At 50.3% G+C, this 12444-nt stretch overlaps 1 protein-coding gene across 3 annotated transcripts in view; it reads left to right on the top strand.

Annotated features, from left to right (window-relative positions):
- The first annotated feature begins 9378 nt into the window (after nt 1–9378).
- LOC142661058 (mixed lineage kinase domain-like protein) overlaps nt 9379–12444 on the top strand; it is an 88470-nt gene continuing 85404 nt past the window's right edge. Inside the window, exon 1 of one of the 3 annotated variants that reach the window (XM_075838268.1) lies at nt 9379–9540. The gene's annotated coding sequence lies outside the window, so the exon portion shown is untranslated. The remainder of the gene's footprint in view (nt 9541–12444) is intronic. The other 2 variants (XM_075838267.1, XM_075838266.1) reach the window with 2 other exon arrangements.

Genomic DNA, 12444 nt, shown 5'->3' with positions numbered 1-12444 from the left:
CATGCCTATTAGCCCTTATTCACACGACAGCGTTTCCCGGCCGGGTGACGGACGTTCATAAATCAGCCGTCACCCGGCTGCAGTAGGAACAATAGACCCCTAAAGGGCTATTCACACGACCGATTTTTTGACGGGCCGGGAAAACCGGCCGTCAAAATATGGGACATGCCCTATTTTCGGCCGTTTACCCGGCCCCCATAGAAGTCTATGGGGCCGGGTAATACCCGGCCATCACCGGAATGTGTCCCGAGTGATGGCCGTGTCTACCGTCGCTCGCTCTCTCCTCCTCACAGCGCAGAGTGCATGTGAGGAGGAGGAGTGTATCTCATTCAGAAGAAGCGCTCTATGCTGGAGGTAACACTGTGGGGGTACTGCTGTAGCGACGTCCCTGCTCTGCTATGTGCAGGGGTACTGTGTGGCAGGGCTGGGGTGTACAGCAGGTGGAAGGGGGCGCTGCACTGGCTCCCTTCCCAAATCGCCCTGGCCCGGCGAATCAGCCTCCTTTCCGCCCTAGCGCTTCTTCAGGCATCGCTACAGCTATAGCAGCCATAGCAGCTGCTAGCGGCGACACCTACCATGGCCGATGGCGCCGCTAGCAGCTGCTGTGGCTGCTACTGCTGTAGCTTCGTCCCTGCTCTATGTGCTAGCCCCACTTTAGCTCCCTGAAGGAGCGGAATCCCTGTGTGTTCGGGGATTCCGCTCCTGGACAGAGCGCTTGATGTCTCTGTCCATATCTGGGCAGTGACATCAGGGGAAACTCCTGAAGCGGAATCCCCGAACACTCTGTGACCGGGGATTCCACACCAAGAGAAGCCAGTAACGTTCAGTGTCCATAAATGGACACAGACGACAGGGGCTTTTCCTGAAGTGGAATCACCGGCCACATGGGGATTTCCCCTTCAGGAGTTGCCCCTGATATCACTGTCCAGATATGCCCAGCCCGGAACGGATGCAAAACTAATGCAAACCGGCCGGGAAAAACGGCGGGACACTGTCGTGTGAATAAGGCCTTAGGGTATGTTCACACAATTAGCAAAAACAGTCTGAAAATACAGAGATATTCAAGGGAAAACAGCTCCTGATTTTCAGAAGGTTTTTTAAGCAAACTCGTGTTTGCTCATCCACTTCTCTTCGTTACCACCCAGCTTCTGGCAGTGCACAGACACACAGCGTGTCCTCGCGAGATCACGCTGTGACGTCACTCACTTCCTCCCACAGGAACTTCATCGCGTCGGACGAGCGAGGACACGCTGTGTGTCTGTGCACTGCCAGAAGCTGGGTGGTAACGAAGAGAAGTGGATGATGCTGATTCGTCAGCATCATACACTCCCATTCACAACGCCCAGCTAGTAAAAGAAGTAAAAACGCCCAGATGTACAGACACAATACACGCCCCGATGTACACACACAATACACGCCCACTTGGACATAACTTTAAACACGCCCAGTTGTACTTAAGAAAGGCTCATTTGCATAAATATAAAAATGCTCATAACTTGGCCAAAAATGCTCGTTTTTGAAGAAAAAAAAACGTTTCTGTTCTCTACATTGCAGCGCCGATCACAGGCAATAGGAGATAGGGGTTGCAATATCTGGTGACAGAGCCTCTTTAAGGCCCCTTCACATCGTATTGTTGCCCTAAGTTTATCGTGTTTATCGTGTAGTCAGGAAATCTCCTACCTTACAGTATAAACAACATAGACGATAATTCACAGGGCTCCATTATGTCCTTTTAGCCTCCGTGCTGGTGGACGTCGGTTTACCTTCTTTTTGAAGGATGAAATGGCGTAGTAAACTTTGTTATTCCGGAGTCCCCAGGCAGCATCACAAGTGCTCTACCCGTGGACTTTGTCCCTGGGACCTCCTGACATCACTGTCCATATATGTAAAGTGACATCAGGGGATTCTCCAGGGCCGGAATCCCTGGCCAGAATGTTGCCGTGTACTCAGTGTTAGGGATCTGCCAGGTACTTCATCTAGCTATACTCCTGGGATTAATCAATCCACACCTGAGGCCAGACCTGTTCGACTGACACCATCTCCCACCAACCAGGGTGGCAGGCTCAGGAGTGGGAGAGCCTATCGCGGCCTGGTCTGTCGGAGTTAGCTCCGCCCCCTGCCCTTTATTACCTGCCCTGTGCTCTCCCTCAGTGCTTGTAATTCTTTTGGATTCTTGGCCCCACTGCTGCTTGCTCCAGCCTGCTTCTGCCGTGCTTCTGCCTTGCTGCAGTTCTGCTTGACCTGCTTTGCTTTGCCCCTGGCTTGCTTCTGTCTCCGTGCCCGCTCGGGTGTACTCACTTCGTCCTGGTCCTGACTGTTCGTTCGCCGCCCCGTTTCCTCGTGGCGTTCCGTGGCTACTGCCCCTTCCCTTGCGTGTTCCCTGTTTGTCTTCCTGTGCACTTAGCCAGCGTAGGGACCGCCGCCCAGTTGTACCTAGTCGCCTAGGGCGGGTCGTTGCAAGTAGGCAGGGACAGGGCGGTGGGTAGATTAGGGCTCACTTTCCCTTCACCTCCTTCCTGCCATTACATAATTACAAGCCCTTACCTAGTCTACCATTTCTCCTACGCTGACGCTATCATGGACCCCCTTGAGACCCTGACCCAGCAGATGCAGGGCCTCTCCCTACAGGTCCAGGCCCTGGCCCAAAGGGTCAATCAGGGTGACGCTGCTTTAGTAGTACCCCTCACCTCACCTCTAGAACCCGACCTCAAGTTACCTGACCGGTTTTCAGGGGACCGTAAGACGTTTCTCTCCTTCCGGGAGAGTTGCAGACTGTATTTCCGCCTAAAACCCCACTCCTCAGGTTCCGAGAACCAGCGGGTGGGTATCATCATATCCCGACTCCAGGAAGGGCCCCAAGAGTGGGCCTTCTCCTTGGCTCCTGACGCCCCTGAACTTTCCTCTGTTGATCGTTTTTTCTCTGCCCTCGGACTCATTTACGACGAGACTGACAGGACTGCTTTAGCCGAGAGTCAGCTGGTGACCTTACGTCAGGGTAGGAGACCGGTTGAGGAATACTGTTCTGATTTTAGGAAGTGGTGCGTAGCTTCTCAGTGGAACGATCCGGCCCTAAGGTGCCAGTTTAGGTTAGGATTATCTGACGCCCTGAAGGATCTGCTGGTTAGCTACCCCTCGCCTGACTCCCTTGACCAGGTTATGGCCCTAGCAGTACGACTTGACCGACGTCTCAGGGAACGTCAGCTAGAACGCTTCAGTGTGCTCCCCTCTGACTTTTCTGCGATCCCCCCCGAGGTCCCGTCTCCTCGCCCCTCCACGAAGGACTCGGAGGTACCTATGCAACTCGGGGCCTCCATGTCCCCTCGACAACGTAGGGAGTTTCGCAGAATGAATGGTCTCTGCTTCTACTGTGGGGACGACAAGCATCTTCTGAACACCTGTCCCAGGCGCAAGAATAAGAAGCCGGAAAACTTCCGCGCCTAAGTGATCATCGGGGAGGTCACTTGGGCGCACAGGTATTTCCCGTTAATGTGAAACGCAATAAAATTTTGCTTCCCTTTCAGGTCTCGTTTGCTGGCCGGTCTGCCACGGGCAGTGCTTTCGTGGATTCTGGCTCATCTGCTAATATCATGTCTGTGGAATTTGCTATGTCTCTAAAGATGCCTTGTATTGATTTACCTTATCCCATCCCTGTAGTAGGAATCGACTCAACCCCCCTTGCTAATGGTTATTTTACTCAGCATACTCCTGTTTTTGAACTCCTGGTTGGCTCCATGCATTTGGAGCAGTGCTCTGTACTGGTGATGAAGGGATTATCGTCTGATCTGGTTTTAGGCCTTCCCTGGTTGCAGTTGCATAATCCCACGTTTGATTGGAATACTGGGGATCTCACCAAATGGGGTAATGAATGTCTTATGTCATGTCTTTCTGTTAACTCTATTTCTCCCCGGGAGGAGGTAAACACGCTTCCTGAGTTTGTTCAGGACTTCGCCGATGTGTTTTCTAAGGAGGCCTCCGAGGTGTTGCCCCCCCATAGAGATTACGATTGCGCTATCGATTTGGTGCCTGGTGCCAAGCTTCCTAAGGGTAGGATATTTAATCTTTCATGTCCTGAACGTGAAGCGATGAGGGTGTATATCCAAGAATGCCTGGCCAAGGGTTTCATTCGCCCCTCGACTTCTCCTGTAGGTGCTGGCTTCTTCTTCGTGGGGAAGAAGGATGGTGGTCTTAGGCCGTGCATTGATTATCGTAACCTGAATAAGGTCACCGTAAGGAACCAGTACCCACTTCCTTTGATTCCGGATCTTTTTAATCAGGTTCAGGGAGCCCAATGGTTTTCTAAGTTCGATCTACGGGGGGCATATAACCTTATCCGCATCAAAGAGGGGGATGAGTGGAAAACTGCGTTCAACACACCCGAGGGTCATTTCGAATACCTGGTCATGCCCTTTGGGTTGTGTAATGCCCCTGCTGTCTTCCAGAATTTTATTAATGAAATCCTGAGAGAGTACCTGGGTAATTTTCTTGTTGTGTACCTTGATGACATACTGGTGTTTTCCAAGGACTGGTCCTCCCACGTGGAGCATGTCAGGAAGGTGCTCCAGGTCCTTCGGGAGAATAATCTGTTTGCTAAGACTGAAAAATGTGTCTTTGGGGTACAGGAGATACCATTTTTAGGGCAAATACTCACTCCTCATGAATTCCGCATGGACCCTGCCAAGGTTCAAGCTGTGGCGGAATGGGTCCAACCTGCCTCCCTTAAGGCGTTACAGTGTTTTTTAGGGTTCGCCAACTATTACAGGAGATTTATTGCCAACTTCTCGGTCGTCGCTAAGCCTCTTACGGACCTTACCCGCAAGGGTGCCGATGTCCTCCATTGGCCCCCTGAGGCCGTCCAGGCCTTTGAGACTCTCAAGAAGTGCTTTATCTCGGCCCCCGTGCTGATTCAGCCCAACCAAGAGGAGCCATTTATTGTGGAGGTTGACGCTTCCGAGGTGGGAGTGGGGGCCGTCTTGTCCCAGGGTACCAGCTCCCTCACCCATCTCCGCCCCTGTGCTTACTTCTCTAGGAAGTTTTCGCCCACGGAGAGTAACTATGATATTGGCAACCGCGAACTTCTAGCCATTAAATGGGCTTTTGAGGAGTGGCGGCACTTCCTGGAGGGGGCCAGACACCAGGTAACGGTCCTTACGGATCACAAGAATCTGGTTTTCCTAGAATCGGCCCGGAGGCTTAATCCTAGACAAGCTCGGTGGGCACTATTCTTTACCAGATTTAATTTCTTGGTTACCTATAGGGCTGGGTCCAAGAATATTAAGGCTGACGCTCTGTCACGTAGTTTCATGGCCAATCCTCCTTCCGAGAAGGATCCTGCTTGTATTTTACCCCCTGGTATAATCGTCTCTGCCACGGATTCTGATTTAGCTTCTGATATCGCGGCTGATCAGGGTGCAGCTCCCGGGAACGTCCCTGGGGACAAACTGTTTGTTCCCCTGCAATACCGGCTGAGGGTACTCAGGGAAAACCATGACTCCGCTCTATCTGGTCATCCTGGCATCTTGGGCACCAAACACCTCATTACCAGAAACTATTGGTGGCCTGGGTTGCCTAAAGATGTTAGGGCTTACGTCGCCGCTTGTGAGGTTTGCGCTAGGTCCAAAACCCCTAGGTCCCGACCTGCGGGCCTACTACGTTCCTTGCCCATTCCCCAGAGACCTTGGACCCATATCTCCATGGATTTTATCACCGATTTGCCTCCATCTCAGGGCAAGTCGGTGGTGTGGGTGGTAGTCGACCGCTTCAGCAAGATGTGCCACTTTGTGCCTCTTAAGAAGCTACCTAACGCCAAGACGTTAGCTTCTTTGTTTGTGAAACACATCCTGCGTCTCCATGGGGCCCCAGTCAATATCGTTTCTGACAGAGGGGTACAATTTGTTTCCTTATTTTGGAGAGCTTTTTGTAAAAGGTTGGAGATTGATCTGTCCTTCTCCTCCGCCTTCCATCCCGAAACTAATGGCCAAACGGAAAGGACCAACCAATCCCTGGAACAATATTTAAGGTGTTTCATCTCTGACTGTCAATTCGATTGGGTCTCATTCCTTCCCCTTGCTGAATTTTCCCTGAATAACCGGGTCAGTAACTCGTCAGGGGTCTCCCCGTTTTTCTGTAATTTCGGGTTTAACCCAAGGTTCTCCTCCGTCTCCCCTGGTTGTTCCAATAATCCTGAGGTAGAGGAGGTTCATCGGGAACTGTGCACTGTCTGGGCCCAGGTTCAGAAGAACCTAGAGGCGTCCCAGAGCGCACAAAAGATTCAGGCGGATAGTAGACGTTCTGCTAACCCCCGGTTTGTCGTCGGGGATTTGGTCTGGTTGTCGTCCAGGAACTTGCGCCTTAAGGTCCCGTCCAGGAAGTTTGCTCCCCGATTTATTGGACCTTATAAGATCATTGAAGTCCTCAACCCTGTATCCTTCCGTCTGGAGCTCCCCCCATCCTTTCGCATACATGACGTCTTCCATGCCTCCCTCCTTAAACGCTGCTCCCCGTCCTGGTCCCCCTCGAGGATACCTCCTGTTCCCGTTCTCACCCCTGAGGGGGTGGAATTCGAGGTGGCCAAGATTATGGACAGTAGGATGGTCCAGGGCTCCCTCCAGTACCTGGTCCATTGGAGAGGATACGGGCCGGAGGAGAGGACTTGGGTACCTGCCCGTGATGTTCACGCTGGGGTATTGATCAGGAGGTTCCACCTCCTCTTCCCCACTAAACCGGGTCCCCTTAGTAAGGGTCCGGTGGCCCCTCATAAAAGGGGGAGTACTGTTAGGGATCTGCCAGGTACTTCATCTAGCTATACTCCTGGGATTAATCAATCCACACCTGAGGCCAGACCTGTTCGACTGACACCATCTCCCACCAACCAGGGTGGCAGGCTCAGGAGTGGGAGAGCCTATCGCGGCCTGGTCTGTCGGAGTTAGCTCCGCCCCCTGCCCTTTATTACCTGCCCTGTGCTCTCCCTCAGTGCTTGTAATTCTTTTGGATTCCTGGCCCCACTGCTGCTTGCTCCAGCCTGCTTCTGCCGTGCTTCTGCCTTGCTGCAGTTCTGCTTGACCTGCTTTGCTTTGCCCCTGGCTTGCTTCTGTCTCCGTGCCCGCTCGGGTGTACTCACTTCGTCCTGGTCCTGACTGTTCGTTCGCCGCCCCGTTTCCTCGTGGCGTTCCGTGGCTACTGCCCCTTCCCTTGCGTGTTCCCTGTTTGTCTTCCTGTGCACTTAGCCAGCGTAGGGACCGCCGCCCAGTTGTACCTCGTCGCCTAGGGCGGGTCGTTGCAAGTAGGCAGGGACAGGGCGGTGGGTAGATTAGGGCTCACTTTCCCTTCACCTCCTTCCTGCCATTACACTCAGGCTTTGTGCAGCTTCGGACGTCACTTTATGTATATGGACATCAGGAGCGGCGCCATAGTCCCTGGGCAGAGCGCTAGTAGAAGGCTCCAGCCCTGTTCATGGACAGTGACTTCAGTAGTTTCCCCTGGGCCATTCCCCAGGCGACGTATCCCACTATATGCCATACAGTCGGATACGTTTTAGCTAAATAGATCAAAATCCGGAGCATGAACCGGTCACTGCCGGCTCCATGGTTTCCTTCACTGTAATTGACATCAGCACCAAAATCATTTAATGCGAATAACGTACAAACGTGAGCGCCACACTTTCCGTTGCCCACCCCCGGTAATGGAGGGGGGGCCCAGACATCATGGCTGTATGGGGCCCAGAAATTCCTGATGGCGGCCCTGGGTCCGCTCCATTGTATTTATTACATAATGTGATCGGCGCTGTAATGTAGATAACAGTGGTCCTAGTAATAAAGAGGCTGTCACCAGATTATAAGTGTCCTGTCCCCTACATAATGTGATCAGTGTTGTAATGTAGATAACAGTGGTCCTAGTAATAAAGAGGCTGTCACCAGATTATAAGTGTCCCATCTCCTACATAATGTGATCAGTGCTGTAATGTAGATAACAGTGGTCCTAGTAATAAAGAGGCTGTCACCAGATTATAAGTGTCCTGTCTCCTACATAATGTGATCAGTGCTGTAATGTAGATAACAGTGGTCCTAGTAATAAAGAGTCTGTCACCAGATTATAAGTGTCCTGTCTCCTACATAATGTGATCAGTGCTGTAATGTAGATAACAGTGGTCCTAGTAATAAAGAGGCTGTCACCAGATTATAAATGTCCTGTCTCCTACATAATGTGATCAGTGCTGTAATGTAGATAACAGTGGTCCTAGTAATAAAGAGGCTGTCACCAGATTATAAGTGTCCTGTCTCCTACATAATGTGATCAGTGCTGTAATGTAGATAACAGCAGTGGTTTTTATTTAGAAAAACAATCTATTTTCACCACGTTATGAGCGATTTTAGATTTCTGCTCAGCGTCATACACTCCTCTTTACAACGCCCACATGGTCAAAAGTAAAACACGCCCAGTTGGGCATTAAGAAAGTAATCAGTATAAATCTAAAATCGCTAATAACATGGTGAAAATTGATTGTTTTTCTAAATAAAAAAACACTGTTGTTCTCTACATTACAGCGCTGATCACATTATGCAGGCGACAGGGCACTTATAATCTGGTGACAGCCTCTTTATTACTAGGACCACTGTTATCTATATTACAACGCCGACCAGATTATGTAGGAGACAGGACACTTATAATGTGGTGACAGAGACTCTTTAAGGGCCTATTCCACGGGCCGATATTCGGCCATGCAGCGAGTGCGATCAACTAGACATCGTTGATCGGCGCTCGTTTGCTCCTATCACACGGAGCTATGGATGGGGAGGGGCACTCGTTACTCCGATCGCTCGTCCCCATACATTATTATCATGTCAGCAGCGCGTCTCCTGTTCACACACTAGATGCGCTGCCGACAACCAGGATATTTCACTTTTTAAAACGATACGACCAGCGGCGTTTGCTCGTTCATCTGCTGATCGCTGCCCTGTTTACACTGCGCAATTATCGGGAACGAGCGTTCTATGAATTGTCTGCCCGATAATCGTCCTGTGTAAAACGTCCTTTACTCACTGATAGATCAGTTGCTTGAAAGACAAATTAATGGACGACAGCTGGAAAAAAGTTAAGATAGTAAAAAGTGTCTCATGTCTAAAAGTGGAAAATGAAAGTAAAAGGAGCTTCATAAGGAATGTCCGGTGGATAAACCCACACAGGGAGGAGCCAGGCAAATGAGACAGGTCAGGAGGAGGAGCCAGGCAAATGAGACAGATCAGGAGGAGGAGCCAGGCAAATGAGCCAGAGCAGGAGGATGAGGAGCCAGGCAAATGAGACAGATCAGGAGGAGGAGCCAGGCAAATGAGATAGATCAGGAGGAGGAGCCAGGCAAATGAGACCGATTAGGAGGAGGAGAGTGGAAAATGTGACAGAGTTGGAGGAGGAAACAGGCTGTTCTTTACTGAAGGAAGAAGGTGGACGTGCTGCTGCTAAACTTGGAGAGGAAGAAGGAACAGGAATTGGACTGGAAAAACTGTGACTTCGAGTAGTGATCGCTCTTCAGTGACAACCTGGGATACGGTGAGTTCTGACTGGGAGTGAAAATCTACACACATCCAAAAGAGAGAGCGACATCAGTCACACATAGACACAGAAGATTGTCAGCTCTGGGGGTATGTGACCTTGACCATGTGGCGGGGGAGTGTCTGCACTTTCTGTTGCACATCCCATTGTAGAAAACATCTTCATAGGCAGATTATATCATGAAAGGTTGTGCAACTTCCTAATATACTATATACTTTCTGTTTCAATTCATCATTCTCAAGTTTTTTGCTTTCCGTCAGTGACTGGAATACATTCATTGTTTACTTAAAACCCGTACTGACCTAGTCTTGCTGATACATCTGAGGGTTTGTTACAATATATCTAGTGTAGACAATTGTCTGTGAGCTAAACTGCCTGGATTCCAGACTGATGCATTTTCTGCACTGATACATTGTAACAAACTATCAGGACGGGAGAGATATACTCTGTTTAGCTCATGGAGACCTGACGCAGAATACAAATTATGCAACAGCCACATATCTCCTATAAATGCAAACCACGGCCCCTCTCCCCACATGTAGTCTACTCCGATGTGCCTCTGACACTGGGGGATGCGGATTCCTGAGCTCTGATAGGTCTAGAGAGCACAGGACCCTTTGGGAGAGGACTTCAGGGACTGCGTCCAAAAAAGGACTGTCTGCTGGTTCCGAGACACCTGAGGGGATTGAAGATTGAAGTCAGGGCTGGTAATCAGCCTCTGGTTATCAACAAGAAAGTTTCTATTCACTGACAGCAAGAAATCTAGAAAATAGCGAGGAATTGAGACCCAAAGTCTTAGGGAGTAGCAGAATATTAATATTGCTGGACTTGTGGAAGTAGCACACAAAAGAGCACAAATTGCGCCAGAATTGTGAAGTACACGCCGTGCCCCACATTGAACTGTTTTAGACACTTTTTTTGACTCACTCCACAAAAAGGGCGTGACTTAGTGTCAAGGGGGTGTGGTCTAGAAAAGGGTGTGCTCTAAAAGGGTGTGGTTTATAAAATGTGACACCAAAACTTTGGGACAAAAAACTGGCCAATGGGGAGGGGGTTAGTCTAATTGGGTGAGGGGCAAGGTATGGGGCCAGAACAAGCGTCTACCTTGCTATGTCCCATAGAGTGAAATATCGCTCCCCGGTAGATCTAACACGCAGCTCGCACTGATAACATGTACCAGGCGTGGGGGTAATGAGAGCAAAGGGAGAAGGCCGAGCACGAGTCTGGAGGGACACAGGCAGCAAAGCCGGGGCAGACAATAATAATAATAACACGTTTACTGTATCCGCTGCCCCCTGGGGAGATGGGCCCATAAATCAGAATTACAGGCCGCTCAGCCTCCTGATACTTATAACAAGCAAATAACATGAACACCCGATGCTGCTCCCGTCAGCGCTATAGAAACCGGTATACTATAATACAGTATAGCAACGCCGCACCACGTGGCCGCCGTCTGTGTGTCCAGTCCTATCTTCAGGCTGAAGCTCTGTACAATGTCCCCCTGACCCGGCAGAGCCCCCTCCACGTCAGGTTCTTGCTCCTCAATGGTGTGCAGTAGGGCTCTTAGGGTAGTAATCATCTCTGCGGTGGGGTGACGACCATCATAGGGGGTGACAGGACGCCGAGGAGAGGGGCAGAGAACCACACGATCAACAGGGGTCGGGTAGCTGGAAAGTCTGAGTTGCTAAGCGCCCCAGGAGTGGTGACCCTGGGGTGCCCGGACTCACTGGGGGTGGGATCCCATTGATGATGGCACATTTGCGCGCACTTTTCTTTCACGCTATTTGAGCGCGCACCTTTATTCTCCGGCCTTCTGGCTGGGAAATTAGGAATTTTTATATCTGGCGGATGTCCGGGCCGTATCACCGCGCACATTCACTTATTTAATTTTGTTTTTCACTGTGTGTTTGTCACGTTGACGTTTGTCACAAGGATTTCTGGCATGCGGTTCCCTTTTGGGACCCTCCTGAGGTCTAGGGGGAAAATGGCCATCTGGTTCGGTTTTCCCCTGCAACCCGGTCTCCCTTCTTCTGAGGAGGGGAGATGCAAACCGGATACAGGCTCCAAGGTGGACACTGGGGTGGCAGCCCAGGTAGAAGCCTTGGAGTGTTGTTGGGTCTTCCTGAGCTTCGGTGAGGGGGGATCATCAATCCTCAATCATTTGGGCCTAGGCTCGGAGGGTCGGGGAATGGTGATGCGGGGCCGCTCTCCTTTGTTTGATAGACCGCATCCTTTGTGCACTTTTTTTGCACTTTGGGTGACGGAAAGAACGACTCAGACCTTCAAAAAATAATAATAATAATTCAGCTCTGATATCTTACTGATATGTCTTCCATTTTAAAAGATTTATGACAGATATAGCTGATCTGTTGTGATCCATTATGTAACAGATCCTAATGGCTCCCATTGACTTATATAGGAATCAATATTTTTTTTTATTTACAATGCCACTAGAGACTACAATATTCTGTCCATCAAAAACCTGACAGAAACCTGACAGAACAGACATGTGAACAGAGTCTAATTTTCATGTTTTAGTTGGAGTTATTACTTATAATAATAAAAAGTAGTAAAAAATTATGAAAACTTTCCCCGTGATTCCCCCTTTACATTTCATCATGTCCAGACGTCCTCTCCCTGCATATACTCGTAGTGGCCACAAGAGGGCAGACCTGACCGTGCCAGTCACACAAGACACAGCTGGAAAACCTCTGGGGGATCTCAGCAGCTTCTTATCAATCACTGACCGTTCACCGGGATCCGATCACGCGGATCACACTGTACCATGTACGGCCTGACACGCGGATCACACTGTACCATGTACGGCCTGACACGCGGATCACACTGTACCATGTACGGCCTGACACGCGGATCACACTGTACCATGTACGGCCTGACACG

Source organism: Rhinoderma darwinii, chromosome 9 (assembly GCF_050947455.1).
Source record: "Rhinoderma darwinii isolate aRhiDar2 chromosome 9, aRhiDar2.hap1, whole genome shotgun sequence".
In the NCBI taxonomy this organism is placed as follows: domain Eukaryota; kingdom Metazoa; phylum Chordata; class Amphibia; order Anura; family Rhinodermatidae; genus Rhinoderma; species Rhinoderma darwinii.
The sequence above is the reverse complement of the archived record's forward strand: the minus strand, read 5'-3'. Positions and strand labels throughout refer to the sequence as shown.